This window comes from Cydia pomonella, chromosome 5 (assembly GCF_033807575.1).
Source record: "Cydia pomonella isolate Wapato2018A chromosome 5, ilCydPomo1, whole genome shotgun sequence".
Lineage (NCBI taxonomy): Eukaryota > Metazoa > Arthropoda > Insecta > Lepidoptera > Tortricidae > Cydia > Cydia pomonella.
Genome location: NC_084707.1, coordinates 12,322,990 through 12,349,875, shown reverse-complemented (window position 1 = coordinate 12,349,875; position 26,886 = coordinate 12,322,990). Strand labels below are relative to the sequence as shown.

At 35.0% G+C, this 26,886-nt stretch overlaps 1 long non-coding RNA gene across 2 annotated transcripts in view; it reads right to left on the bottom strand.

Annotated features, from left to right (window-relative positions):
• LOC133517730 (uncharacterized) overlaps positions 1 to 12,928 on the bottom strand; it is a 63,040-nt gene extending 50,112 nt beyond the window's left edge. For both annotated transcript variants that reach the window (XR_009799403.1, XR_009799404.1), the window contains exon 1: positions 12,477 to 12,928. This is a non-coding gene — a long non-coding RNA (uncharacterized LOC133517730). The remainder of the gene's footprint in view (positions 1 to 12,476) is intronic.
• Positions 12,929 to 26,886: the final 13,958 nt, after the last annotated feature.

Here is a 26,886-nt window from a genome sequence, read left to right as displayed (position 1 = left end):
TCATGTCCTAAAAGGTTAAATTTGACAAATCTGCGCGTCATCGTGGATGACACGAACTATATATTTATCATAAGAATAGCAACTAAATGTTTTCGTACTTACTCACTGCTTACGAAACAGATCACAACAATGGTATTCAATATACAGATCTTAAAATAGTATTAATTATGTCATGCTTTGATAATGCTCCTGTGGCAGTTTCTCGCTGTGTCCAATAAGCTTCAATGGAAATACGGTAGAAGTAAGTAGTATAAAAGTAGGAATTAGCGTGGAAGGTGGTCCAAGCGATGCATAAACCAGGCACAGCCGGTAATGGCTTCGTCAAAAGCCCTTTGTGTATTTAAGTCGTCTAAATAGAGAAGGATGCAAAATATGAAATCAATTGGAACCGACTTTTCCATTAATAAAGGAAGGAAGGAAGGACGCCGTGTCCTCTCTAATTAGAGTTCGCGAGTCGAATTTTGAATGCGTCGCCCGCTGTTTTACTAATGGCGAGCTGAAATAAAAGTTTATATTTACTGTGCGTGGGCTCTTTCTGTCAATGAATATTTATACTTTTTGCTTCACGTTTTCACCTCAAAGCCAAAAGTTTTACTTCGTAACTTTTTATTTAGCGGTTTTTCTGTTGTATTTTCTTATACTTGGCCGTAGATAGTTACAGATTTCCATTAACGTGTGTGCCATGAAATTGCGCCATTAAGAACTTTGTTGTATTATATTTGTTCGAGTTATATTAAGTATATAAGTATTTAACTTCAGCATACTGTTGTTTTTAAGACGTATTGAAGCCAACCGTTAGTATTATTAGTATTAATTACAGTATTCTAAACATGATCCCTACACCACTAATTTTGATATGTACGCAAATTGAACAAAATCCAATAATGCTGCGTTAGTATCAATAGAGACGCTTTGGAGCTCGTTACATCGGCAGGGTACATCTAACTACCTACTACGCATAGCTATCATTATTCCCGCGGTTTGAACTCGCGAATTAGCATATGGGGTAAGACGACACGCCTCGCAGTGTCGCTGTCGCCTCCGTCGAATCATTTGTTACAAGAGCAATAAAGCGGAGGATTAACAGCCGACAGAGGGGCCTATGCGGGGACAAACTTCCCTATGAGTGCGCGCGTTTTGTAGCCGAGAGTCGCTTTACAAGAGTAATGATGGTTAATTTTAATGACGCGTCGTCGACCAGAACGTCGCTGGGCGCGAGCGCGGGCCCGGCTCCCGGCCCACCGCGCGCCGCCGCCGCGGCCCGCGCGCGTGACGCGACTCCACAACTACCAATATTGGAAGACGCTACGATGTCGACCGAAAGTCCGACGATAAATTTAGTTATTACTTGTGAAAATAGACGGAAGAAGATCGCTAACTTGTCCTCGTGAGAAGATAATGGATCATTCGGGGGGCTGTTTTACTAACTTTACGAAAAAGGCCTCGTTAAAAGCTCCTTTATGTGAGGAGTTTGAGTATTGTTTGAAATAGGCACATTTAAAGAAAATAGACGATACGAGTTTCAGACGAAACTTAAGTTAGTGCGGCTTGGATTAGATCACGATATTATTTAAATTTAATATCCAAGAGCTTGTCTCTTCCAATTGTCAAAATAAAAATAACATTCATCTTCATCAAATACAAGGTGTAAGAAAAATAGTAGGGAACCCGTTTAAATGTATATTTAGTATCGTGTTCTGATATTTTTTTTCGCGTCAAGACATTATTGTATTCTTATCAGAATACGATCCCGATCCCTTAAACGGATATCCACTATTTTCATTATATCCTATTTATTTCATATAAGTATGAATCCATCCAAGACTCGGTAATAAATAGATACATATGCCTATATGACTATTAAATGAACGCCCCCACCTTTATTCGACCCCTGGACCATAGGCCTCACAGGCGTGACGCCATCACATACTAGACCACAGAGGCCATTAAAAAAATGATAAACTAGAAAAAAAAAATATTTTCTGTTATTTACATATGCCTGCCTGGTAACAAAAAAAAATAGATATTATGCCATCATGTGAATAATTAATTATTTCGTTACGGTTGAACACGCCAAAAAAATTATATCATTGTTCATTGTAAATATAACGGTATTTATTGCTATTCTCGTAGCATTTATCATGTAATGTTTGTCCACAAACATGTGACATTCACTCTGTTTGACTGAAATGAACATTTTGTATATGCAAACCGACATCGATATAATATTAAAGACAGCCCGGCGGCATCAATATTGCTCGATACCAGAGCATCAACTACAAATGGCATAGCCACCAGGTACAACATTGCCTGAACTGTATAATGCAAACAAATATTAATAATTGCATTCATTCATTCATTGCATGCATTAATTGCACACCAAAAATACATACACAAAACATAAATTTACAACACGGAGGAAACAGGTGAACGTACCTATTAATTAACATGCAATTAGGGCTAAATAACATTCTATTTTAACTAACTTCTAAAATGGATACAATTTTACTAAACCAATGTATATACATAGGTGCAACTACCAAGGCATTAAGTTTTATAAAGTCTTATACATATAAGTGTGTTTCTGTTTACACGGATATCGTACAATTATAAAAAGCACACGTTTTAAAATGGTAAACAACAGGTAGGGTTTAAAAATAAACTGTGTATATTTTAATCAAGAATGCTCCGCTTTCTGTTATGCATCATGGCCATCGCAGAACGGCAGTTGATTTGCAAACAATATATTGTTGACAAATGCCCGGGCATCCATCACGAAAACGTTTATTGTATCGGACAACGTAACATTTATTTCTGCCATTTAATTATTCAAATATTAACGTAACTGTTTGGCGGGGGTTTTCAATGTAGGTACATATATTACATATGTACGTTACTGGATCAATTTGTGATGTATATGTTGTCTGGCTAAAAACATTTACTCACAGAAATTAATAATTAGATGTAAGATTATTTGAACCTAATTATATCTATAAATTGGAAAGTATTGAGATATATTACATATTAGGTTGATTATTGATTACGATTTCATAATTATAAAAAATGTTCCTATTCTACTTGTTAAAAAATTTGAAATGATCTAAGCATTACGACGTGGTAAACTAACGTTGTAGGTAGAGTCAAGTACTATCATACGGTAAGTGAATGGCAAAGAACGAGCTAACAATATTTCTCACGACACCAAATTGAATAAACACATCACCGTTCACCTTAAACGCCCAAAAGGCAAGTCCAATAACGGCGGGCTCTACGATAAATATTCCTCCGGCAACTTACATGATACGTGTGCCATCGCCTTTACCAGGTCAGATAATAGTAAACTAAATATTTTTATGAAGACGATCTATTAAGCAGTTTTTTTGTCTTTTAAATATTAGCGATTTGAATAATTGCACGTTCCAAAAGAGAATTTGAGTGTAAGATTTGTAGTAAGAACGTTATTACGAATGGAACAATAGAATACTTATATCTATTCTAACTTTTTATATGATGTAGAATGTGGCTATTAAGCTTTTATATAAATTACCTAGAGTCAACCTACCTAGCAGTCTTGCAAGAGTTGTTCAATTTATATTTTACAAACTTGACTTAATAAAGACTACACAATACAAAGGTATAATACAATATCTGTCATAAACAAGATAATAGTAGGTACAAACATATAGAAAATGAAATGTGAAACGACTTCATCATACACATGTTCCCGATTTTTTCTGTTATATTATGGGTCTGAGATTTTTAATTTATTGAATAAGATGCGGGCAGAATCTATAGAAGCAAATACGTCAAATGTACCTAAATGTATATATTTAACAAAAAGTAACCGCCGTTTACACACGTCACGTATTGGCTTCCTTTAATACAATTTGTTGGAAGACGAGGGCCATGCGGCGAATGCAAACGCGTCCCTTACACCCCATAACACAACAATTCATCTCAATTTTCACCCACGCCCCACTGTTGGGCACTGGATTTTTGGTAAACAAGTTTCTACAACGATAAGTTACTTTTGTCGTTAATATAGGACATTAACATCGACTACAATTGAATGAGTAAAATATACTGCTTTACGTTACGCTCAGTTACATATTGTATATCTACATTATGGATAGTCCTAAGACAAACAGGCATTGACTTACGCCACCCCTGTGCCTGCCTGGTAATTGCTTGTGCCTAATTTCTGCTACGCCTAGGCCCGTCGTATTGAATCATGAAGTCTTAGCGGCATCCCACATAACATGCCCATAATACCCGTACAATGCCGACGACCTGAAGGTACACACACCAGCGTAGGCCATGGATTATCGGAATTTATGACGCACGTGTGACGCACCTCGCGCCGGGGACCGGGAAGAAAAATATTGTGGCCAGAGAGCTTAAATATTGATGGATTTATGAACGTGTTCAAAATTATGACAGACTTGAGCTACCGGCAACTTTATTGAGACCAATCTTACAGCGATTTATGCGTCTTTACTCTGAGAGGCGTCATTACATTTTTGGGTTCATTAAGGATGTCTTGAACTTTAAGCTGTATCAACTTGGAAATGGTTCATTGTGTCTCCTTCTACTTACTCCTAATGGAACACATACATTTATTATATTATGCATTGAGGGTGAGATGCTGGTTAGCTGTGTGTTGTGTTTTTTGCAGTTTTATTGAGTAAAATTCAAAGATAAACGTGAACAATTTTTAATCCAGATGATAATTTCGCTCGAACGTTATTTTCTTCTTGGTTAATAATTAATAATGTACTATATTGTAGGTATGTATATGCTACAAAACCGTTGGTATTGTGGCCGCAATATTATTTATGCCTACTGAAGGCATTTTTAATATCTGGAAACTATACGGTAATTTCATGTCGTAGTAATTTTTTCAGTTATATTACAAGCTAACCAAAATGTCCTAAATATTTTCTTCCTATACACGGTGTTTTTTAAAACTCCTTTAATTTTAAGGATGCATTCCTGAGCTTATTAAATGAGAAATTAAGATACTTTATCAAAGACCGGTATTGAAATAACTCTATATCGGTGCAAATCATAAAAATATTTTACAGTACATATGGGGCTACTTTATAGCACTAGTGCGAGAAGTAGCATATTACGTTACTGTGTCGAACATTTAAAGGGCCATATGTACTGTAAAACGTTGTACGATACATGTGCGAATAGGTAATTCGCAACTCGTGTCGATTTAAAACACTCCCTTCGGTCGTGTTTTAATTTATCGCCACTCGTTTCGAATTTCCTATTTTTCGCACTTGTATCGTAATGTACTATTGTGTGCACTTGCCTTAGGGCTTTTTACATATTGATTAGTGTTCAGTATGATTTTATGCATTTGCTGCTACGCAAGTACTATCTCGGACAATCGATGTTCGCAATGATATTGATATGTCAAAGTTTTCAATTGTTTACTTAAGTTAAATAGGTACTTGTAGCATGTCCATGATACAACAACGCTATATGCAGCATTTAATGACTAAATACGGAAAAAAAGGAAAAAAAAAACTATGCCATTCGGTTTCCTTATATGTACTTAGCCATAACCCGAAGTTAACGGAGTTTAAAAAAGCGGCGAAGTGCGAGTCGGACTCGCCCATGAAGGGTTCCGTACGTATTAAAAAACTACTTACTAGATCTCGTTCAAACCAATTTTCGGTGGAAGTTTACATGGTAATGTATATCATAGATTTTTTTTGATTTTTCATTCTGTTATTTTAGAAGTTACAGAGGGGGGGGGGGGGAGGACACACATTTTTTCACTTTTTTCTTAATTTTATGACGTACTTATTAAAAAAAAACTACTTACTAGATCTCGTTCAAACCAATTTTCGGTGGAAGTTTGCATGGCAATGTATATCATATATTTTTTTTAGATTTTTTATTCTGTTATTTTAGAAATTACAGGGGGGGGGGACACACATTTTACCACTTTGGAAGTGTCTCGCGCAAACTATTCAGTTTAGAATTTTTTTTTATTAGAAACCTCAATATCATTTTTAAAGACCTATCCATAGATACCCCACACGTATGGGTTTGATGAAAAAATATTTTTTGTGTTTCAGTTCTAAGTATGGGGAACCCCCAAAATTTATTGTTTTTTTTTTTTCTATTTTTGTGTAAAAATCTTAATGCGGTTCATAGAATACATCTACTTACCAAGTTTGAACAGTATAGCTCTTATAGTTTTGGAAAATAGTAGCTGTGACATAATCGGACAGACAGACGGACATGACGAATTTATAAGGGTTCCGTTTTTTGCCATTTGGCTACGGAACCCTAAAAAACACCATGTATAGACCTGGTAGATTTATCGTAGGATCAGTGCGGGGTGAAGGTTAAGCACATTTGTATGGTAAGGTCTCCCAGGATCTATGGCGCGAGCGCATCAATCATAATGAAAATATAACAACATACAAATGGCTCTGACCAATTCAATGTATAATTTCTGGCGGGGATCTCGTGGGATTTGCTCGAGATGTATTATGGATACCCATAACTGATATTCACATAAAATGTTAGATGAAACATTTAGAAATCTAGCAGTTGCAACAAAATAATAAATTAGTTTGTATCAGCTGTGGTGAATTAAATGTTTTGTTTTCTAACATTCTACAAAGTTGACGTATTGTATTTCTATTGTTTAATTATAAATTCCATAAATTAAACTTCGTTCTGCCATGGGGACTAAACGTGTGTTTAAACAACAGAGATTTGAACGTAAGAACCTTCAGAAACTAACGTCAAAATTGCCTATATAAAGCAAGTGCAAGTTAAGTAGCATAAATTACTGCTAACGCAATGCGTAAGGGAGAATTAGAAACAGATTTAAAGACGACGACAAACCGAATTTAAGCGTTAATATTGTCACAACACATCTCAGTGGTTTATTAATATGTACTGTATATGGGTTGGCGTGCGTCATTACCTAGCAACTTGCAAACGTCGTCAAACAAAACGGAATAGAAGCTTCGATGCTGTTGTTGTAAACTTATTGTCGCTATAATCGCCTCGTCGACTCGAGCGGCATTGTGCATTCATACGTCTGATGTAGTTGAAAAGAAAATATTTTCTTGCCGAGTGCTGGCAAACTAAATCATTTGGAGGAAGAATATAAGTAACAGACAGATAGCGCAACTTGAGGTGAGAATAAAGTTTGAGTGGAAAAACTTATCCCTGGAAATCCGCATCCGAGAGCCGCGTCTCTTTGCCCCCGGGATACGTTTAACAATTTGTAAGTTATTTATTGTGCCCAGAAATATGATTAACCCTTTTAAATTTAACCGCTTTGCCAGTTTACCGGCTGTTTGTGATAAATTGCATCTCTTTGTTTCATAAATTAAAAAGAGATTGCCAACTTAAACGAGGCCCCTGAAAGCGAGAAAACTGGACAGAGAATTTAGAGATGCGCATTACGCATCCGATGGTATTTATTCATTGGAATACGTTTAATAGGCCAGGAAACGAATGCTCTAAGTTATAGAGAGAAATGCGTGGAACACAATTTTTGACTTCGTAACTTTGTTAGGAAGTGAACATATCAAAAGTAGCTCTTGAGCTGGATTTTTATAAGTGGCCATGTAATATCCGAGATATAATCGAAAAACCGAAAAATGGGACATTCAAATCTCCCTGTCCCCCGGCTCAAGGGCTACGGCCAAGGACTTTTGATATGTTCAGCTCCTAACTAGTACAATCAAAGTTACGGAGTAAAAAATTGTGTTCCAAGCATTTCCCTCTGTACCTTTTTATTGCTTCGCCTATAAGTAATACATATACCTGACATTTACATTTAATTATAATTTTAACATATCTGATTCTGACTACATTGTCCATAACTTCATACCGCAAACAAATAAAACTCGCTTTATCTTAGTCATTCTAACCGCCATTAAAATCACGAAACTGCTTAATGTATGTTTCGTAAACTCTAACGTTTCTTGAGCAACTATTTTTCACAAGTTCTAAATATTTAGCAGTCGACGTAGTTGGCTCGTTTCGAACAAAGTTGGTCGCGTTATTACAGCTAAACGAAACTATTACTTATGAAAACTGAGTTAGCATGCAAATCTTAGTCCATTCGTGCTGCAGAGCTGCTTACATAGCACTATTTAGTTCCGGGTATTCTCACGCCACCTAGATGGCTCGGCATGCGACTCTCCGACCTCGCCTTGCTGCATTTTGTTCTAGAATACGAGTAACAGCCACCAACGTAAGGTTATTTCAGCAATTGTACTCTACTTAATATCATAAAATATATTATTTGACGACCGATCTGGCCTAGTGGGTAGTGACCCTGCCTATGAAGCCGATGGTCCCGGATTCAAATCCTGATAAGGGCATTTATTCGTGTCATGAGCATGGATATTTGTTACTGAGTCATGGGTGTTTCCTATGTATTTAAGTATTTATATATTATATATATCGTTGTCTAAGTACCCTCAACAAGCCTTATTGAGCGTACTGTGGGACTTAGTCAATTTGTGTAATAATGTCCTATAATATTTATTTATTTATGTAATTATAGGCTAGCAGCTATTTAGCTGATGAGCCTATGTCACACAGTGTCCTGTAATATACAGGATATATTAAATTGTAATTCGTGCTAAATATGCTATGGCATATATAAATCAAAATATTTTAAAAACTATTATTTTGTAAATTAGCCATAATTATTATTATAGGTACTCATACATATTTTTTATAGGTACTTACAGTACAAGGTAAAGGCTATTTGTACTGCAAAAGAGATGCAATTAAAGCAATTTATCTCTAAGACTAAAGGGGTTTTCATTTAATTAAATAAATAAATATAGGACATTATTACACAAATTGACTAAGTCCCACAGTAAGCTTAATAAGGCCTGTGTTGAGGGTACTTAGACAACGATATATATAATTATAATGGACCTATGAATAAAAATACGTGGTTATACTTAAATACGTAGCAGGGAATTAAGTTTAAGTGAATTAAGAAAATAGGTTTAACCGAGACCACGGAAATATTATTAAGTGTTGATAACTTTTGACCTTTACTCTTGAATTTACAATTTAAACAGCTAGGATATAAACGAGTTAAAGTCACTGCATCAAGACAGGCAGACAGATTCAACTGGAAACTTCAGACTCTTTGCGGACATTTAAATCTTACGTAAATAATGTAAATAAAAGCTTTCCTTAGCTTAGCTTACTTACCCTCTCTACAAATCAGATAGAACTTTGTTCATCGTTACCTGGAAATAGACGAAAACATTATCATTAACGAGACATATTTAACACTTTTCAGATTGATTCGAAAAATTCGAATGATATATAGGTAACGACTGGGAAACCTATTGATATAACATGTATAGTAACATTTTGAAGTAATCGTGTCGTTTCTAAGCAAAAAATCCCACTTCGTCGCTTGCCATATGAACACTTTGACACGCTATTCGTATAAAGATACAAGAAAATCTTGTCCTTATTGTAAACGACAAAGTGGAAAGGTTCCACTTACTAGACTTTGGATAATTGTGAGTTTTAAATGTGTCGATTTAAAACTCAAAATTATCCACAATCAAAGACTTTGCATTGCAGGACGTGCCAATTAGTGCCAAATAAACATGTATGTATGTATGTATCTTCTTCTCCCAGTGCCATCTCCTACCGGAGGTCGGCTATCATGAGGGCTATACGGACTTTAGAAACAGCCGCGCGGAATAATGAACGTGTGCTCTGTTTAAACCATGTTCGAAGATTATTGAGCCATGAGTTACGTCTTCGTCCGGATGATCTTTTCCCTTGGATCTTTCCTTGGATAATTAGTTGAAGGAGTTCATACTTTTCGTTTCGCATGATATGACCAAGGTACTGTAGTTTGCATTTTTTAACTGTCCTTAAAACCTCGACCTCTTTATTTACTAACTGCAAAACTCTTTCTTTGGTTATTCGATGTAGGTATGTATAAACCCTTTTATTTAAAAAAATACTAAACATAAATATGGCACAGGATAGGCTGTACAAAGACGAACTTAAATTCCTAAGTGAAAGTTTATTCAGAAAAAAAACGCGTTTGAATTTCAAATGAAATATACTTACATAGTTAGAGCACTTATGGCTTATTAATATATGAGAAAAGGTATATGACACATATAGAAAAAACGCTATCTTAAAGCTGCGTGATGGATGTGAGAAAACACACAACTTGTTAACTTATTATCATCAGTTACATTAGCAAAAACGAGACGCGCTGCCTCGTCGGACGTGCCATTACTTTGGGCGGAAAATTTGGTAGATATATTGAATTCTTGGTACGCACCTATCATTCTTTTTCATTTTTTTTATTCTCAGGCTTGTGGATTATAATACCTTGTCGTAAGAATTACTTTACTCTGTTGTGACATTGATTGATTTGCTTTTGTTATACCTACGGAATGCGGGTGTTAGAATTTGAATGTATGGTTATTTGGTTAAGTAAAGTTTGTTTAGCAATAACGCAAACATTGACCGTGAGGTTATATTGACTGAGCCTGTTGAATCTGCGGTATTGGGACTAGGGAAATCTAACAGTAACACTAAAGTAATTGTTAATTAACCAAATATATATGTATACTATTCTTTGTATCTATATGCTCCTTCATTAGTCATCTGCATTTAGATATATTGCGAAACACATGCAAAACCGTTGCAGTCTGTCATCTTTACACTGATAGGTACCTAAACAAAACACAAGTCAATATTTCCTGAGAAAGAATCAAGCGACATTTTTGATTTAGTTTGTATATTTGTATCTAAAATACCCTTTTATTAGGGTTCCGTAGCCAAATGGCAAAAAACGGAACCCTTATAGATTCATCATGTCCGTCTGTCTGTCCGATTCTGTCACAGCCACTTTTTTCCGAAACTATAAAAGCTATACTGTTCAAACTTGGTAAGTAGATGTATTCTATGAACCGCATTATGATGTTCACACAAAAATAGAAAAAAAACAATAAATTTTGGGGGTTCCCCATACTTAGAACTGAAACTCAAAAAATCTTTTTTCATCAAACTCATACGTGTGGGGTATCTATGGATAGGTCTTTAAAAATGATATTGAGGTTTCTAATATCATTTTTTTCTAAACTGAAAAGTTTGCGCGAGAGACACTTCCAAAGTGGTAAAAAGTGTGTCCCCCCCCCCGTAACTTCTAAAATAACAGAATGAAAAATCTAAAAAAAATATATGATATACATTGCCATGCAAACTTCCACCGAAAATTGGTTCGAACGAGATCTAGTAAGTAGTTTTTTTTTAATACGTCATAAAAATTTAAAAAAAAAATTTTTTTCATCAAACCCATACGTGTGGGGTATCTATGGATAGGTCTTCAAAAATGATATTTAGGTTTCTAATATCATTTTTTTCTAAACTGAATAGTTTGCGCGAGAGACACTTCCAAAGTGAAAAAATGTGTGTCCCCCCCCCCTGTAACTTCTAAAATAACAGAATGAAAAATCTAAAAAAAATATATGATATACATTGCCATGCAAACTTCCACCGAAAATTGGTTCGAACGAGATCTAGTAAGTAGTTTTTTTTTAATACGTCATAAAAATTAAAAAAAAAAATTTTTTTCATCAAACCCATACGTGTGGGGTATCTATGGATAGGTCTTCAAAAATGATATTTAGGTTTCCAATATCATTTTTTTCTAAACTGAATAGTTTGCGCGAGAGACACTTCCAAAGTGAAAAAATGTGTGTCCCCCCCCCCTGTAACTTCTAAAATAACAGAATGAAAAATCTAAAAAAAATATATGATATACATTACCATGCAAACTTCCACCAAAAATTGGTTTGAACGAGATCTAGTGAATAGTTTTTTTTTAATACGTCAATAAATTAAAAAAAAAATTTTTTCATCAAACCCATACGTGTGGGGTATCTATGGATAGGTCTTCAAAAATGATATTTAGGTTTCTAACATCATTTTTTTCTAAACTGAATAGTTTGCGCGAGAGACAGTCCCAAAGTGGTAAAATGTGTGTCCAAAGTGGTAAAATGTTGAACAAGATCTAGCAAGTAGATTTTTTTTTAATACGTCTTAAATGGTACGGAACCCTTCATGCGCGAGTCCGACTCGCACTTGGCCGCTTTTTTATAATGGACCATTGACCATAATTCAAAAAAATACGCAGCATACGTATCGAGAAATGGGCAGCGTAGAAGTGATTTACATAACTTCCGGCCATCTCATTATAATTCTTATACATATATCAATGTATGCTGACGTTGCCTTAATATGCTAGATGCATATGTACGTCTACACAAACAGGACTGAAAGAAATAACCCCTTTTTAATTTCTACATCCTATAATTCAAGACCTTTCGCCCACGATTGTATCTGATAGTGTTGAGGAATTCCGAATTTCCAAAATCAATAGCATTATTATAATCTAGTTGAACATAGATATTAAAATTTACCTTTAATGAACGTATACGTAATTTCCAATTTTTCACGAAATCCAATGAACCCTTTTTTACACAGTCAAATAGTTTGTTCTTAACCAAGCATTTATTTATTTCACATATTTGCTTTACTGCACGTTCTGAGCAAATAAGACGCACTTTTATTGGATATTTCATCAGTTACAATTGCAATTATCATTTGACGGTTTGACGGGTTACTCGTATGATTTTGATTACCCATAGTGACAGCGTTATCGTAGTGCTCCGTAAAGTATGACTATGAATACCACGGACCAAGGAGATTTTATTGGCTTGTCTTTGGCCTTAGGGCTTAATGCTTATCACCATTGCAGGTCTGTGACGGATAGGATTATGGTTGTTAATTAGAATCAATATTTTATTTATTTATCGACACACATATCATAAACCCTCTGTGATGCCTTCAAAATCCGTAAATAATGGCCAACATAACGGTTAACTGTTTTGTTACAACAATTTTCTTATCTGTGATAATGTTGTTATTGCTTCATAACTACATCAAAACCGATTTGGTTATGCATTCAAATTTGGAACATTTCTGAAAAAAAAAGCAATTTGATTTAACCTCTATTCTAATATAAGTTTAGATGCTTTTTTTCCAAATGCAACGTTAATTGCATATAATTTTGACATATCTCGTATGTTAGTTTGTATCGAATGATACGGAAATAGGCCCCCCGACTCTAGTTAGTCTCTGAATTAAAAAAAAATTACATGCGTGAAAAAAGTTTTCATTTACCGCCATTTGACGAACAGCTATTTTAATTAATTAAAAGATATTTTAATTAGTTTTAAGTATACAATGAATATGTTTTGTTGTTTTTAAGGTAACTATAGCAAAAGTTTCGTGTAAAATAAGCGATAAAAATATTTCAGTGACGCAACCACATATCCGCGAGTTCCACCAAGAGAGCAACGATTTGGCAACGATGCCCCAACGGAGGCTGTAATTTGGGTTAATGAATATTTATAATACATATAAAATTTATAATATGTGTGTAGATAAAATAGTGTATGTATTAAAACACTCGTGTGATCTATTTAAGAAACTCACTTCGTTCGTTTCTTAATCCCTCACTCGTATATATTAATGCCTTTTATTATGCAGCAGTCACATAAACTACTATATTTCTCTTAAGTTAGGTCGTTGAATAAAAGTAAAATATAAAAACACTTACAAGACAATACAAAGAATATTTAAACACTAATATGTTTAAATATTCTATGTTGTCTATTATTCTGGCGAACCCATAGCAAACCTCTTTGGATTTTGTTCGATCCGCTTAGCTGCATGTAGTGATTATATGCTCTTTGCTGCATATAAAATGACAGTTATGACTGCTCGGTTTTATTACAAATTAATTAATGTATTTAAAATATTATAAATAATTCATGTTAGATTGACCGACTCAACAAACTTTGGTTTCAATAATTATTTTTATCGATTATGATCATTAGCGCAAAACGTGGTGTGAGTGAGTGATTTTATTATTAGGAACAAATTGGAAAAAACTGAGTATAATAAATTCGATTTTATGCAATGAGTAAGTAACTTGTGTATAAAGCGGTTTTAAGTTAAATACATCCGTAGTTATATTTATACTTGTCTTTTCATCATCGTCCTCTCACAGTCATATCATAAAAAATTACTTTGAAATAAGTTACAATGTCTAGCGTCTGTATATATTCCAACAAAGCATTCATTCCGGCGACGGCTCGACGGCCGCCCTAGAGTATTACCCAAAGCAAAAGCTATACAGTACCCTAAACTTACAATTAATTTGCTCAACGCACAATCTTGTACAACTGACCTAGGCTAGTACAATCAGATCTGAAAATATCGATACGAAAAATGTGCCAAAAATATATATACACTACCTTAATATATGGGCAATAAAGTCGTATATATATATATATTTTCTAAAATAATGCCTGTGTATTGTTTGATCACTAAGTGACTCATTCTTTTAATGTTACGATTTTATAGTTTATGAAAGATATTTGTAGAATTATTATTTATAAAAAAAGTTTGCCCAGGAATTTGGATTAAATTGGTCGCAATAACTTAAGGCCCCGTAAGTTCGTGTTTTTCTCTCAATCTCACTGAGCGTAAATGAGATGGATGTGCGTGCTCGGGACGGCGGATATTATGTTTTTTCATTTTAATTTGTTGTACGTTTTAACAAAAAAGTAATTGATTAGTTCACTCAAAAATAAAATTGAGCATTTTTAGAAGCAATTTTAACATATTTAGCTTTTGTGCATAAATTGTACCAATTTTTAAAGTACTTGCGTTAGACCTATGTTCGTGATTTTTAGGGTTCTGTGCACAAAGGGTCAAATGGGACCCTATTACGGAGACTCCGCTGTCCGTCCGGCCGTCTGTCACCAGGCTGTTTCTCATGAACTGTGATAGTTAGCCAGTTGAAATTTCTACAGATTATGTATTTCTGTTGCCACTTTAACAACAAATACTAAAAACAGAATAAAATAAATATGTCTTTCCAATCTCGAGGTTCTCATCCAATCACCGAAGTTAAGCAACATCGGGCGGGGTCAGTAGGTACTTGGATGGGTGACCATTTTCATAGATAATGGTAGGTACGGAACCCTTCCTGTACGAGTCTGACTCGCACTTGGCAGATTTTATTTTTTCTATCGAGTGAAAGACAAATAGGATTCGAATTAATGAAATTTCTAAAGGAAATCTTCAAGACTGCTATTTGTTTTTTTGGAAACCGTACTGTGATCTACAAAAACTCCGGTCTCTGTACCTACGGCACCTTAAGTCTGGCTGAAATATGAGGTACGTAGTGCGTCTAAATGTCGAGAGTTACCCAAGTTCTTTGAAGTCCATTAAACTTATATGAGACCCACTCATGAAAGTTTATAAAACTCCTATATATTATCATCTTAAGTTTAAATACCTATGCCAGATAAACAGTAGATGATCTTTTCAACCGTAGAAACACGTGTTACAAGCCTTATTTTGCTTCTTTTTACTCTTAGTAAATTTGAGGAATGCATGATAAATAATCTGCATAACTCCTGTATATAACAAAAAAGCGGCCAAGTGCGAGTCGGAGTCGCCCATGAAGGGTTCCGTACCATTTATGACGTATTAAAAAAACTACTTACTAGATCTCGTTCAAACCAATTTTCGGTGGAAGTTTGCATGGTAATGTATATCATATATTTTTTTTAGATTTTTCATTCTGTTATTTTAGAAGTTACGGGGGGGGACACATTTTAGGGTTCCGTAGCCAAATGGCAAAAAACGGAACCCTTATAGATTCGTCATGTCCGTCATGTCATTCAGTGTATGAAGTTACCCAGACGAGTTACTTGGAAATTAGCAAGTCCTCGTCTGTCCCTCGGCCCGATTCGATTGGATATGTCAGACGTCAGTGTCATAAGATTGTCAACAATATGGATTGGATATGTCAGTGCCCCATAGTTTTTTTTCACGCCACGTCAAATTTTTTTTATACTTTTTCCTAATTAAAACGCGATACCCTTAAACAAATCCACACAATTTTTGCTACACTTTGTGTAAGTTTACATATGAATAATAAATTTGAATACAATATACCTCACCCAATAAAAATATTTTATCAAACATGTTCTACACTCCAAGGTAACAACTCATATGATATTATGACATTATTGCTTATTTTGTTTTCAAGTTACCTACGTGTGAAGTAAATTTAAGCGTGTCATAACAAACATTCATTATTTTAAAATACAGACAAATGTAAAGTACTAAAGAATGTAAAAGTTAGAAGAAGTAAGTTTAGGCTGTGGCGTGGCCGGGATGAGTGCGATAATGGCGTGTCACTCATGCGGCACTGGATGCTACAGATTTACATCCCGGTGATTTATGACTTCTTCATACACAGGAAAAAATATACCGGGGGTTGTATAGCTCCCGCACAAGGGCGTACATGGCGCTGGGCCCGGGGGTAAACAAAATTCATATTTACAATGCACATACTAAACGCGTAATAATACAAATCTTTGACTGGTATTTTGAGCCATCCCATCAAACAATTACACTGTGGCATAGTCGGTCAACCGGTCCTCAAAAAATATACAATGGTAGGTCTGGTCTAGTGAGTAGTGACTCTGCCTATGAAGTCGATGGTCGCGGGTTTGAATCCCGGCAAGGGCATATATTTGTGTGATGAACACAGATATTTGTTCCTGAGTCATGGGTGTTTTCTATGTATATAAGTATGTATATATCGGCGCATAGTACCCATAGTACAAGCTTTGCTTAGTTAGGGGCTAAGATGATCTGTGTAAATAAGATTACCCCTAATATTTATTTATAGTGGTATAAGAATCGTGACATCAGATTTTTATACTTTTGTAATATGAACAGTATAATAAAATTATTGATTAATTTAAAAAGATGTCACCTTAGGGAGCGTCCATTAATTCCATGAGGGAACTGCCGGAATACTCACTTGTGGTTGTACCCACAATTTTTTATTGTTCCGTTGTAGTTTAAACAATGACCTTTAAGATACCTAACAATCTCGTCGTCTCGTCGTTCTCTCAATCTCTCTGCTTAGCCTTAAGGTTGACTGGTAGAGAATGCCTCGTGGCATTAAGTCCGCCTTTTGTACTATAAGATTGTTTTCTTTTGTACAATAAAGATTAAATAAATAAATAAATAAATATATGGATTGGACATGTCAGTATGAAAAGTGACGTTTTTTTGAGAAGAAACGTCATTTTTAACACTGACACTTTAAATCCATATCGTATCTTCGTAGCAATTGTTTGACGTATCATAAAGTTCGATGCAGGACGTGCGTAGCTTTTAGTACTCGTATAAAATCGACAACTTCTTTGCCTGAATGTTCAAAAAAAAATTTTTTTATAATAATAATACTTACTGAAAGCTACCAAACCGACAACTAAACCAAATTTACAATTTTAATATGTTGTTGTTTGAATATCGGCTTTAGGACTTATTTGTGTAAATAAATGTTTATCATCACAGTTTGACAGTCCAAGTATCACCACTAAGTACAGGTACGAATGAAGTTGTGTGATGGCTATTTTATTATTCAGTTTGCGTACTTCAATTTCAGAGGTGGCGTTTGTTATACCCTAACAAAGAAAATCTCGGAACGCATTTGGACAGAAATAAAAAAAATCTTCACTAACTAATTTTCGTTTTCGAGTCTCCTGTGAATACTCGTGAACGTGTGGAAAATATCTGAGGTCCTTTGACGTGTTTTCGCTTGTAGGAAGATAATAACCTGTCTTGTTTCGCGCCGTACGTCATGCCCCGCCGTTTCTGTCTCTGAGCGTGCAACAAAGAGAGATGGCGCTAGGCGGAATGTCGGTTTGTCACTAACGCATCATTTGCAGTGTTTGCTAGACCGTTATATGAGCTTGTTTTTGGCAAACTTGCTGGCGTATTGCGAGGGCCGCCTTTCAGGCCGGCTCGGGGAGCGTTAAGTTCACGCAGGAGAATTGGTTGCTTTCATTAGAATTAACGGGCTCTGTTTTCGCGTCTGGCGAAATACTGTTATTTAGACTAATTAACCGAGTATTGTGATGTGATAGGGGGAGAATAACAAAGGTTTTAAGTTCCATTCCGGTGCTTACAGCGAACAGTACAATACAAAACTTGCTTAGCAAATTGTAATGGCTACGACTGAAATAGCATTCGCGTTAATAAGTAATGAAACTCGAAGCTTGGTTAAGAATTGGAAAACATTAAGTAATGAAAAGTTTTGGAAGACTTTTTTTATTGAAATATGCACCTGTATCATGCATATACAAACTGAAGACACAGCTTAAAAGATACAGCTTCAGAGAATTTCATCAGAAAGTACCTTTAGTAGTAGAACTTTAAGATACGTCAAACATGTGCTAAATAGGTATACGTTATGGATTAGAAGTGTGTCAAAAGTGACCTTTATTTAAAAAAAAAACGTCACATTTGACACTGACATATCTAATCCATATCGTATCTTTAGGATTTTTTGACGTATCTTAACGATCGAATCGGGCCGTATGTGTTGCAAAATTTTACGAGGCCTACACTTATATATAAAAAAACAAATTTAAATAGATAGAGAGATTAATTTATTTCTCATTGAAAATTACATGATACTTATTTAACAATGTCACAATGTTTCTTAATAACAAGAACTCACAAAAAAATTGTCAGATTGTATATGATAATAATAATTCATTAAAAAGAATTAAGTATGGAGTTGTATACAACTACGTTAAAATAAACATATATTATGGAAAAAATAACAAATAAACATAATTAAAGTAAAATAACTACCATCCCTTTAAAAACCTTATCACTTTATTTAAAATCAGATAGGATGCGGAACCCTCTATCTATTGAATGCCGCCCCAAAGCTTTAAGCCCCATTTAGGTAGACGATTTAAGAACTTGCCTGCAATTTTCGTTCCATTGCGGTATTTGGTCGATCGATTAAATTCATTGTACTCTGTAGTTAGCAAGGTATCGAACAGTACATGCAAGTTTTCAACCGTGTAAATGGGGCTTTAAGACAACAGTAGAGGACCCGCGCGAAATCACCTTTTCATACAAACGGAGTCCTCATTTTCCTCTCTGGATTTTAAGATTAGATGATTTATTTCAGGAAAGACGTAGTAAATTTGCATTGATGTCAAAAATATAAGAATTTTTGTCATGATCGACATAATAAAATAAAAATGAAAATAATAACAATAAAATAAAATTATAGCTCCAATAAGGATTGTCAATACAATTAGAATAAAAGTAAGTAGGTAAATACAAAATACAAAATATAAATTTACAATGTTAACATTATTGAAAATATTTTGACACAATTTGTTGTATATCTACTACCCCCCCCCCCCTACCCCCGCTAAGCCACTACGTTTGATTTTTTTCCAATGTTTAATTATTATAAGAGGAGCATTAAAAAATTCATATGAAAACTGTTTTTCGCTCCTAATTTTTAAAATAATGGAAAAAAAATCTACTTATTGTTTAATCGATACTACATTTTAAGCTACTGTTAATATACATCAAATTATGTAAAAATATTTTCCATAACGTCAAAATCCAGAGAGGAAAAAGAGTACTACGTATGTATGGAGCAGCGGCCGTCCCCTTTTCTCTTTACCAATCTTGTTTATTTAAAAAAACGCGTCTGCCTGTGTGTATGTATGTTCGCGATAAACTCAAAAACTACTGAACGGATTTTCATGCCGTGATTTTTAAGGAAGGTTTTGGTGTATAATATATTATAAGGTCTACTCGTGCGAAGCTGGGGCAGGTCGCTAGTTTATTTTAAATACAATAAAATAAATATACTTATATCGGTATTACAGAAGTAATTTTATATTACATTTAAGGAAATTTGTCAGAACAATCTCTTAGAGAATAAAATCGCAACGATATGTTAAAATATTCTCCAGCTCAATTTGCGTTGAAAATGTGGCCCTCCCTTGTAATGGCTAAATGTATATTAGTGTGCGTCCCCGGCCACTACAGTAATATTGTTTTCTTTTTATTATTCGACCTCTAAAGCTTTTACTATAGTGAGCTAGTACCGAGGCGTTTCCTTTTACGGTTTCAAGTAATTTCATTGTATGGTCTGGGCAACAAAGACGGTAATGCTAAGAATCCACAGTATTATGTAACATTGTCCTTATGTCCAGCCGTATTGAAAATTGGACAACTTTACGATCAAACTAGCTCACCATCATCTAGATGTTTTATCGGCAACGCGCTTCTCATGTTGGAGGAAATTGAAAAATATTTAAATGTATATTTTTTTTAAATGTTATGATTAGAAAGAGTTAGTTAAATTTGTCCAATATTGTAATTTTGAAGTTTAAGACAGAAATTATATTTTCCTCGGTTATATTATGAAGTACCTATTGTACAACTAGTGATGGGAAGCTTGTAAGTTTCCAACACTTAAATTGCATGTAAGTTTTTCTGTAAGTTTCAAATGGTAATTTCGCTTATATTTTTTACACTCGTAATTTTTTTAGCACTCGAGCTTTTAGCGAACAGACAGATAGACGCGGCGGGACGACTTTGCTAAATAATATGTTTAGATATAGAATTAGTTAAAGCTCTGCCTGCATTAACAGCATGCAACATAGAATGAAACGTCAAGCGGAGTCTACAATGTATAATGCTCAATTAAAACAATACGATTATTAATGGTTTACGCGTAACAAGATAAAGTTGATTCACGCTACTCAATTGTTTTTAAATTTGTTTTCTTTGTGGTGCAATAAAGAATATTTACTTACTTACTTACTTAAATTGTATTACAATAAACGTATGTATTCCGTTTGCAATTCACAAATTTCCCTTAAGGACCCCTAATTGTAGCACGGACGAAAGTAAAAGCCATACCACCATTAATTCCCTTAGGTTAATTCCACAAAAATAATCTCAATTTAAAAAGCAAATTAGATGAGTCGGTAATACCTCGGGCCCATTCTCTTTCGTCCAATGATGACGTAAGAATTTCATTACAGAAGAGTTCCCCTGCGCCCGCTGGCCCTTTTTCAAGAGGATTAAGTTGTAATCCAACAGGAGGACTGAAATCATTCATTAGAATGCAATTCCTAGCTTTATTATGCCCGACACAATGTTTTCACTGCCCGATAATGGATTTAAATTACTTTTTAAATGTGATTCATATGGTAAATTTCAGCAGCGCGGCATGTTAGGGTGACCGCATACTGAAGCGGATGGAGAAATAATTGACCTCCAACTGCGATGTAACGTTAAAAATTAAATGTGCGCAGACTTTATTTAGTTTCATAACCGGACAAGTGTATAAATTAGGCCGTATTAAAGTGGAACAAATTACCTGTCACGAAAACAACTTGTTCATTAATTACCGAAAGAGCTACTGTAAACATCGTTGTGAAATTAATTGAGTCAAGTGTTGTTAATTTGATATTTAATATGTTTTACTACATATTTATTAATTTTCTAAGTTAGTTGTAACAGGGCTATAGTAAATATAAAGTTTTATTAATTAGATATTATATACTACACACAAAGGCGTTACGCTCGATTAGGTTATGCTTATAACAATCTACCGACGCTTTAAATATTTAGTGAGAGAGGATGTCCCCGCACATACTTAATGACTTTGTTTCAATTTCATTAAAACAAACAAAATAAAGTAACAATCACTACAGCCCAATAAAGGGATAACATTAATAGAATAACAAAAACTGTTAATTCGAGACGAATCCATCAACATACGAGGCCCTAATTCGACGTAACTCAGCCAGTGGGCGCACACGAGGACAGCGCGCGATGAGCCCTGGTATTAAATCTAGATTACCGTTTGGCGTTTCCGCCCGGCTGGATAATCAACGCGACTATATTAAAGCTATCACTCAGACGCATGACAAGCACGAACCGCGCGTGACGTCACCATACTCGCCAATCGAACGTAAATTGTCGAGTATTGTCGTGACAATTACGAATTTACATGAGTTATGGAACGACCCTGCTTGAAAAATGGCTCTGGGTGTTTTTAATTGTTCTTGTTGCCTGCCGTTTTCGGCTGCACTGAACATTTCACTTTTTGGGTTCTTTTTTAGTTTGATGTGCTATTTTAGTTTCCATTGAATATATAAATAGACGAATTAGACATTCGACTTTCAAACACGGAGAATGGCAGTTGTTTTGCGTAAATACTATAGTAAAGCCAATTATTGGGATTAAGTTACCGATACCTGAAAGCTCATTTAATCAGCGGTAGCAAATAAACCGGGAAAACGCTAGGAAGATAATTATCAAATGGAATAACCTGTAGTTTACTCGTAATTGCGTAGAAAGGGTTGTATCGGAATGAATTAGATTATTGTGTTATTGTTCTAGAAGGGACGCCCACTTATCGTGTTGACGTAGACGCTACGGTTCGGGCTATATTACATAGTTGTGATTGACGGTGACCTTTCTGAATTTAAGTAGAATCTATTCTGTGATTATAACCAATTTTAAATTAAGTCGTGTTATATTGCATGTTAAGGAAATTTACTACAGCTTTTAATTGCTTAAAAAGCCATTGCACACGTTACATCTGAGGCTTAGTAACCGTATTCAGGCTAATTTATACGTCTGATATGAAGCGTGTTACCCGTACGCATAAGGATAAAAATTAAAAGTTTGTAGGTATTCAGTTTTCAGTTTGTATTCAGTCGCGCTTTACCGTAAGTAAACAAAACAACGAATGTCTTCTTATAAAGCTACTCGCTATTTTATTCCAACAGTTTCCTTCATAATTAAGCACTATCTTTCCATAACGGCATCAGGCTTTGTCATGATTACACGAGGGCATTTAGCCCGCGATACGTTCTCATTCGGAAAATCGCAAAAGATAAAATACAGAAGGTTGAATAGGATATTACATTCCGACAATTTGCACTATATACAATAACCAAGTTCATAGTATATATAATTATATTTTTATTTTCTAGCCTATTCTGGTGTCCCACTGCTGGGCAACGGCCTCTCCCCTTCGAATTTAAACTGTCGTGAGGCATACTAACATTAAACCCGAAACATATCGCACGAGTTGCTATAAACACGTGAGTTAAATCATAAATCTAGTTTAATGCCTCTCTCCTTGATCTCCACGACTCCCAATCAAGTGCCTCTTTCGGCCAGTTGTTGAGGAAGGTATCTAGTAACCTAGACCCGCCATCTCCGTTTGGACCTACCGCGTTCGTGCCCATTTTCTGGCATCCACTTCGTAACTACACTAGCCAACCTTTCTAGATGCTGAGACACACGTTATCGGCCCAGTCCCATTTGAACCCAAATCCCATATTTAAATGCGTATATCCTTTACACATCAGGTTCCATTTATATTGTGTACAAGAAATAAGAAGTTATTTTAAGAAATTCAACCCCCAAGGGGGTTAAAATGGGGTGAAAGTTTGATTGGGGCTTAACTTATTGAAAACATCGTTGTGTTTTTGTTTGTTGTATTACCTAATTTATTATTCATTGTTAAGTGCGGATTTTAGCGCTTAAGAGCGGGTATCAGTTTACCCGTGTTATGAAGCGCTTAAAAAGCCAAAATGAAAAGGTTTTAGTAAGCAACGGCTTTGGTAAGCAAAACCTTATAAAATACCCCTTCCGAAACCTTCGAAGGGGATATCAGACCGGTCCCTGTTTGACCTTATCTCATGTTACATGCAGTGGGTCTTCTGTATATACTTGTTATTTTGTGCTCAAACAGAGTATTTTTACAAGCGACGCGATTCCCTGCCGCGCCTGCGTTAATTGGATGCACTGACCGCGATGCAGCCGGGATGAAAATATTAACGTTCGCCGCAAAATATATCGGGATATTGGGATGTTTCCAGGTGAGCAGCTGCTCCATTATCTAGCGAAATATTATGGGGAATCGTTTTATCCGCTGGGATATTATGAGTTGTTTCATCCGACGATAAACACCATGGTTCACTGGATTAACACAGGCTGATAATTTCCAGTTTATAACGGCGTATGCTAGGATTAACGGTTTTAGAAAAAAATGATTGTAATGTAACCACTTGAATTTGAAGTAGAGCGCGGCAATAGCACCAAAAAGGTAGGCCAAGAAAATGGTAAAAATCGGCGAAAACCGTTGAATAAAGGTGCGACCAGACCGCAGCTTAAAAAACGGTCACGATACGGAATCGCAGTGTCGCGTCGTATGCGTACCGTTTTTGACGCATGCTCTCCACACCGCTGCTTAAAAAACGGTGACGGTACGGAATCGCAGTGACGTGCTTCACGCGAATCCTTTTTGTTCGCAAATTTTTGCGTCTTTTACGTCACCGGAGTGGTGTCTGCCATAAGATCTCCGTGTAATATTTTTTGCGATTTTTACGCAGATCAATTTACGGTGCGTCAGCGTATTTTAAGCAGCGGTGTGGGGAGCACGATCACGTAAGTAAATAATTTACTACTAATTTGAAATACAATATTTATATGCTTAGTTTAAATAATCAAACTTTTAAAAAAAGCAGTCCCATTAATTAATATTGAATTAAAACTATTTTGAGGTAGAAATGTTCGCTTTGAAATGGTAATACTTCAGATCTAAACAACATTTGGTATTCCGTTTACATTATCGTCTTAAGATGTGTGTATTATTAGTATTATTACTATACCTTAAAACGTAAATTCGAAAACGACAACTACAGGATAGTGTAATACGCCCTTATGGTTACCATGATAGATTTATGGCGGCCATGACACTCACTTGTCAAGTCAAGTTGTCACTTCACGGCATTCGGTCTGCTACTTAAAATAGTATTATTCAAACAGAAAGGGTTTTCAGAAAAGAACAGAAGTCATCTCAATACAATTTTGCGAGATTTGGCATTTTAAGATTATAAATTGTATGGAGATGAGACTTGTCACCGTACTCAGCATGTTTTAAAAATACTCTAGTTCCCAACTGAGCAAGTCTTGTACTGTATAAATTATAATTGCTTAGAGACGATACATTTGAATGTAATTTTGTACGTATAGTGAATAAATATTTACCTATATACATATGGAACATCTAAGAGTCGAAGTATAGGCAACACATTGAACAAAAACCCTTAATTTATACAGTTAGCAGCGTTTCATTAAAGGTATAAAAACGGAGTGAACGAAACCGGCAAAACGTCCCACTTTGTCGCTTGCCATAAGGACAAGATTTGCTTGTATCTTTATTCGAATAACCTGTCAAGGCGTCCTTATGGCAAGTGACAAAGTGGGACGTTTTGCCGGTTTCGGTCACATATTTTGACGTAATTTCTGTATTCCATACAAAAACGGTTTATTATGTTCGTCACCTTCAGTAAGATAATAATATTTTTTATTATTCCAAAAAGGTTGGTGACATCTGGTCCGTCATACTGACGTTGACAGATGTCATTGTGACAGTGACATTTCTTGGTAGATTTGATGGAATTTATAAATTAGGGTATAGTCAATTTGTGTAATAATGTCCTATAATATTTATTTATTTATTTAAATGATATAAAATATATTGACATATATATTCGGTATGCTCTACTAATTATTCCTTTATTAAATGTGTGAACGTACAATAATATTCCAACAATAAACATTAGAACATTATTAACCTTTACATCTGTACAATAATCAACCAAATTAGTGGTTGATGTCCGATTCACTAACAATACCGGTCAAATATTAGTTTTGAAAATGGTCTCCGGTGCAAATCGTTTCCATTTACGGGTAGACTAGGTTAATCATGCTGTGTTTGTGTTATTACTAATGTTTGATTAAAACAGTAGAATTTATTGGATCCGTAATTCAATTATTGCAATCAGTTTTGAGCAACGAAATAGTGGAAAACACGTTAAAATTAAATTGTCAGGAATCATTGTAGCATATATTTTAATTTTATTGAATCTATAAATAAATATTAGTGGACATCTTACACTGGACAACCTAGCCCCAAACTAAGTAAAGCTAATCAGCAGGCAATTAATTTGGGAGGTACGAGTATTAAATATGTTTAGTGCGCGTCGGCTTTTTAAAGATTTGTCGGCGCGCCTAATAGAGGCCTCGGGCGATCAGAGGGCTGGCCACTATTTCGCACAGCGTATAAGTATCGCTATACAGCGGGGAAATACGGCCAGCCTACACCTAGCCTAGGCACCTTGCCCATTGACGGCGATTTGGGCCAAATTTTTTATCTTTAGTTTAAGTTGTTAGTAAGTTTTATTTTATTATGTATGTTTATTTCTTTGTTTTTATAATAAAATTACATCTTGTCTCAATATGTTTTCATTTTACTCGCGTAATTTAGATCGAATATCTATGGGGAGAAAAGTACCATATAAAAGAGTGTCATGCCCGAATAGATTTTTTTAGGTACTTAATGTTAATGCTGATAAAATAAATATTTTGATTTTGTCACATTTTTTTCAGATTCAGGTCACTCAACTAGTTAAGTTTCCCTGATAATATGCAGTTTCTCGAAATCCATAAAACACTTAAACCTATAACGATTTTAATAACGCCCTGTAGTACCTCGTCTATCCGTATAATATTTATATTAAGCCAGCAGCGCTAAGCATGACATAACAATCTAATACATATTGTTATTACGTTTGAAAATTATGGGTAAAACAGAGCAAGTGACACACACATTTCATTTAATATCTTTATATTAACGGCACCAATCATGGGACATTTAAGAGACAATTTAAAGTATTTTTGATATTTCACCGACATCTGTAAAATTTCTACCGCTTTATGCTTTAAAAGTTAAATGTCCAATTCGTCTTCTATGTTTTCTATGTATTTAATAAAAGCTGCTGCAATTGGTATCAATATTATTAACCAATTAAA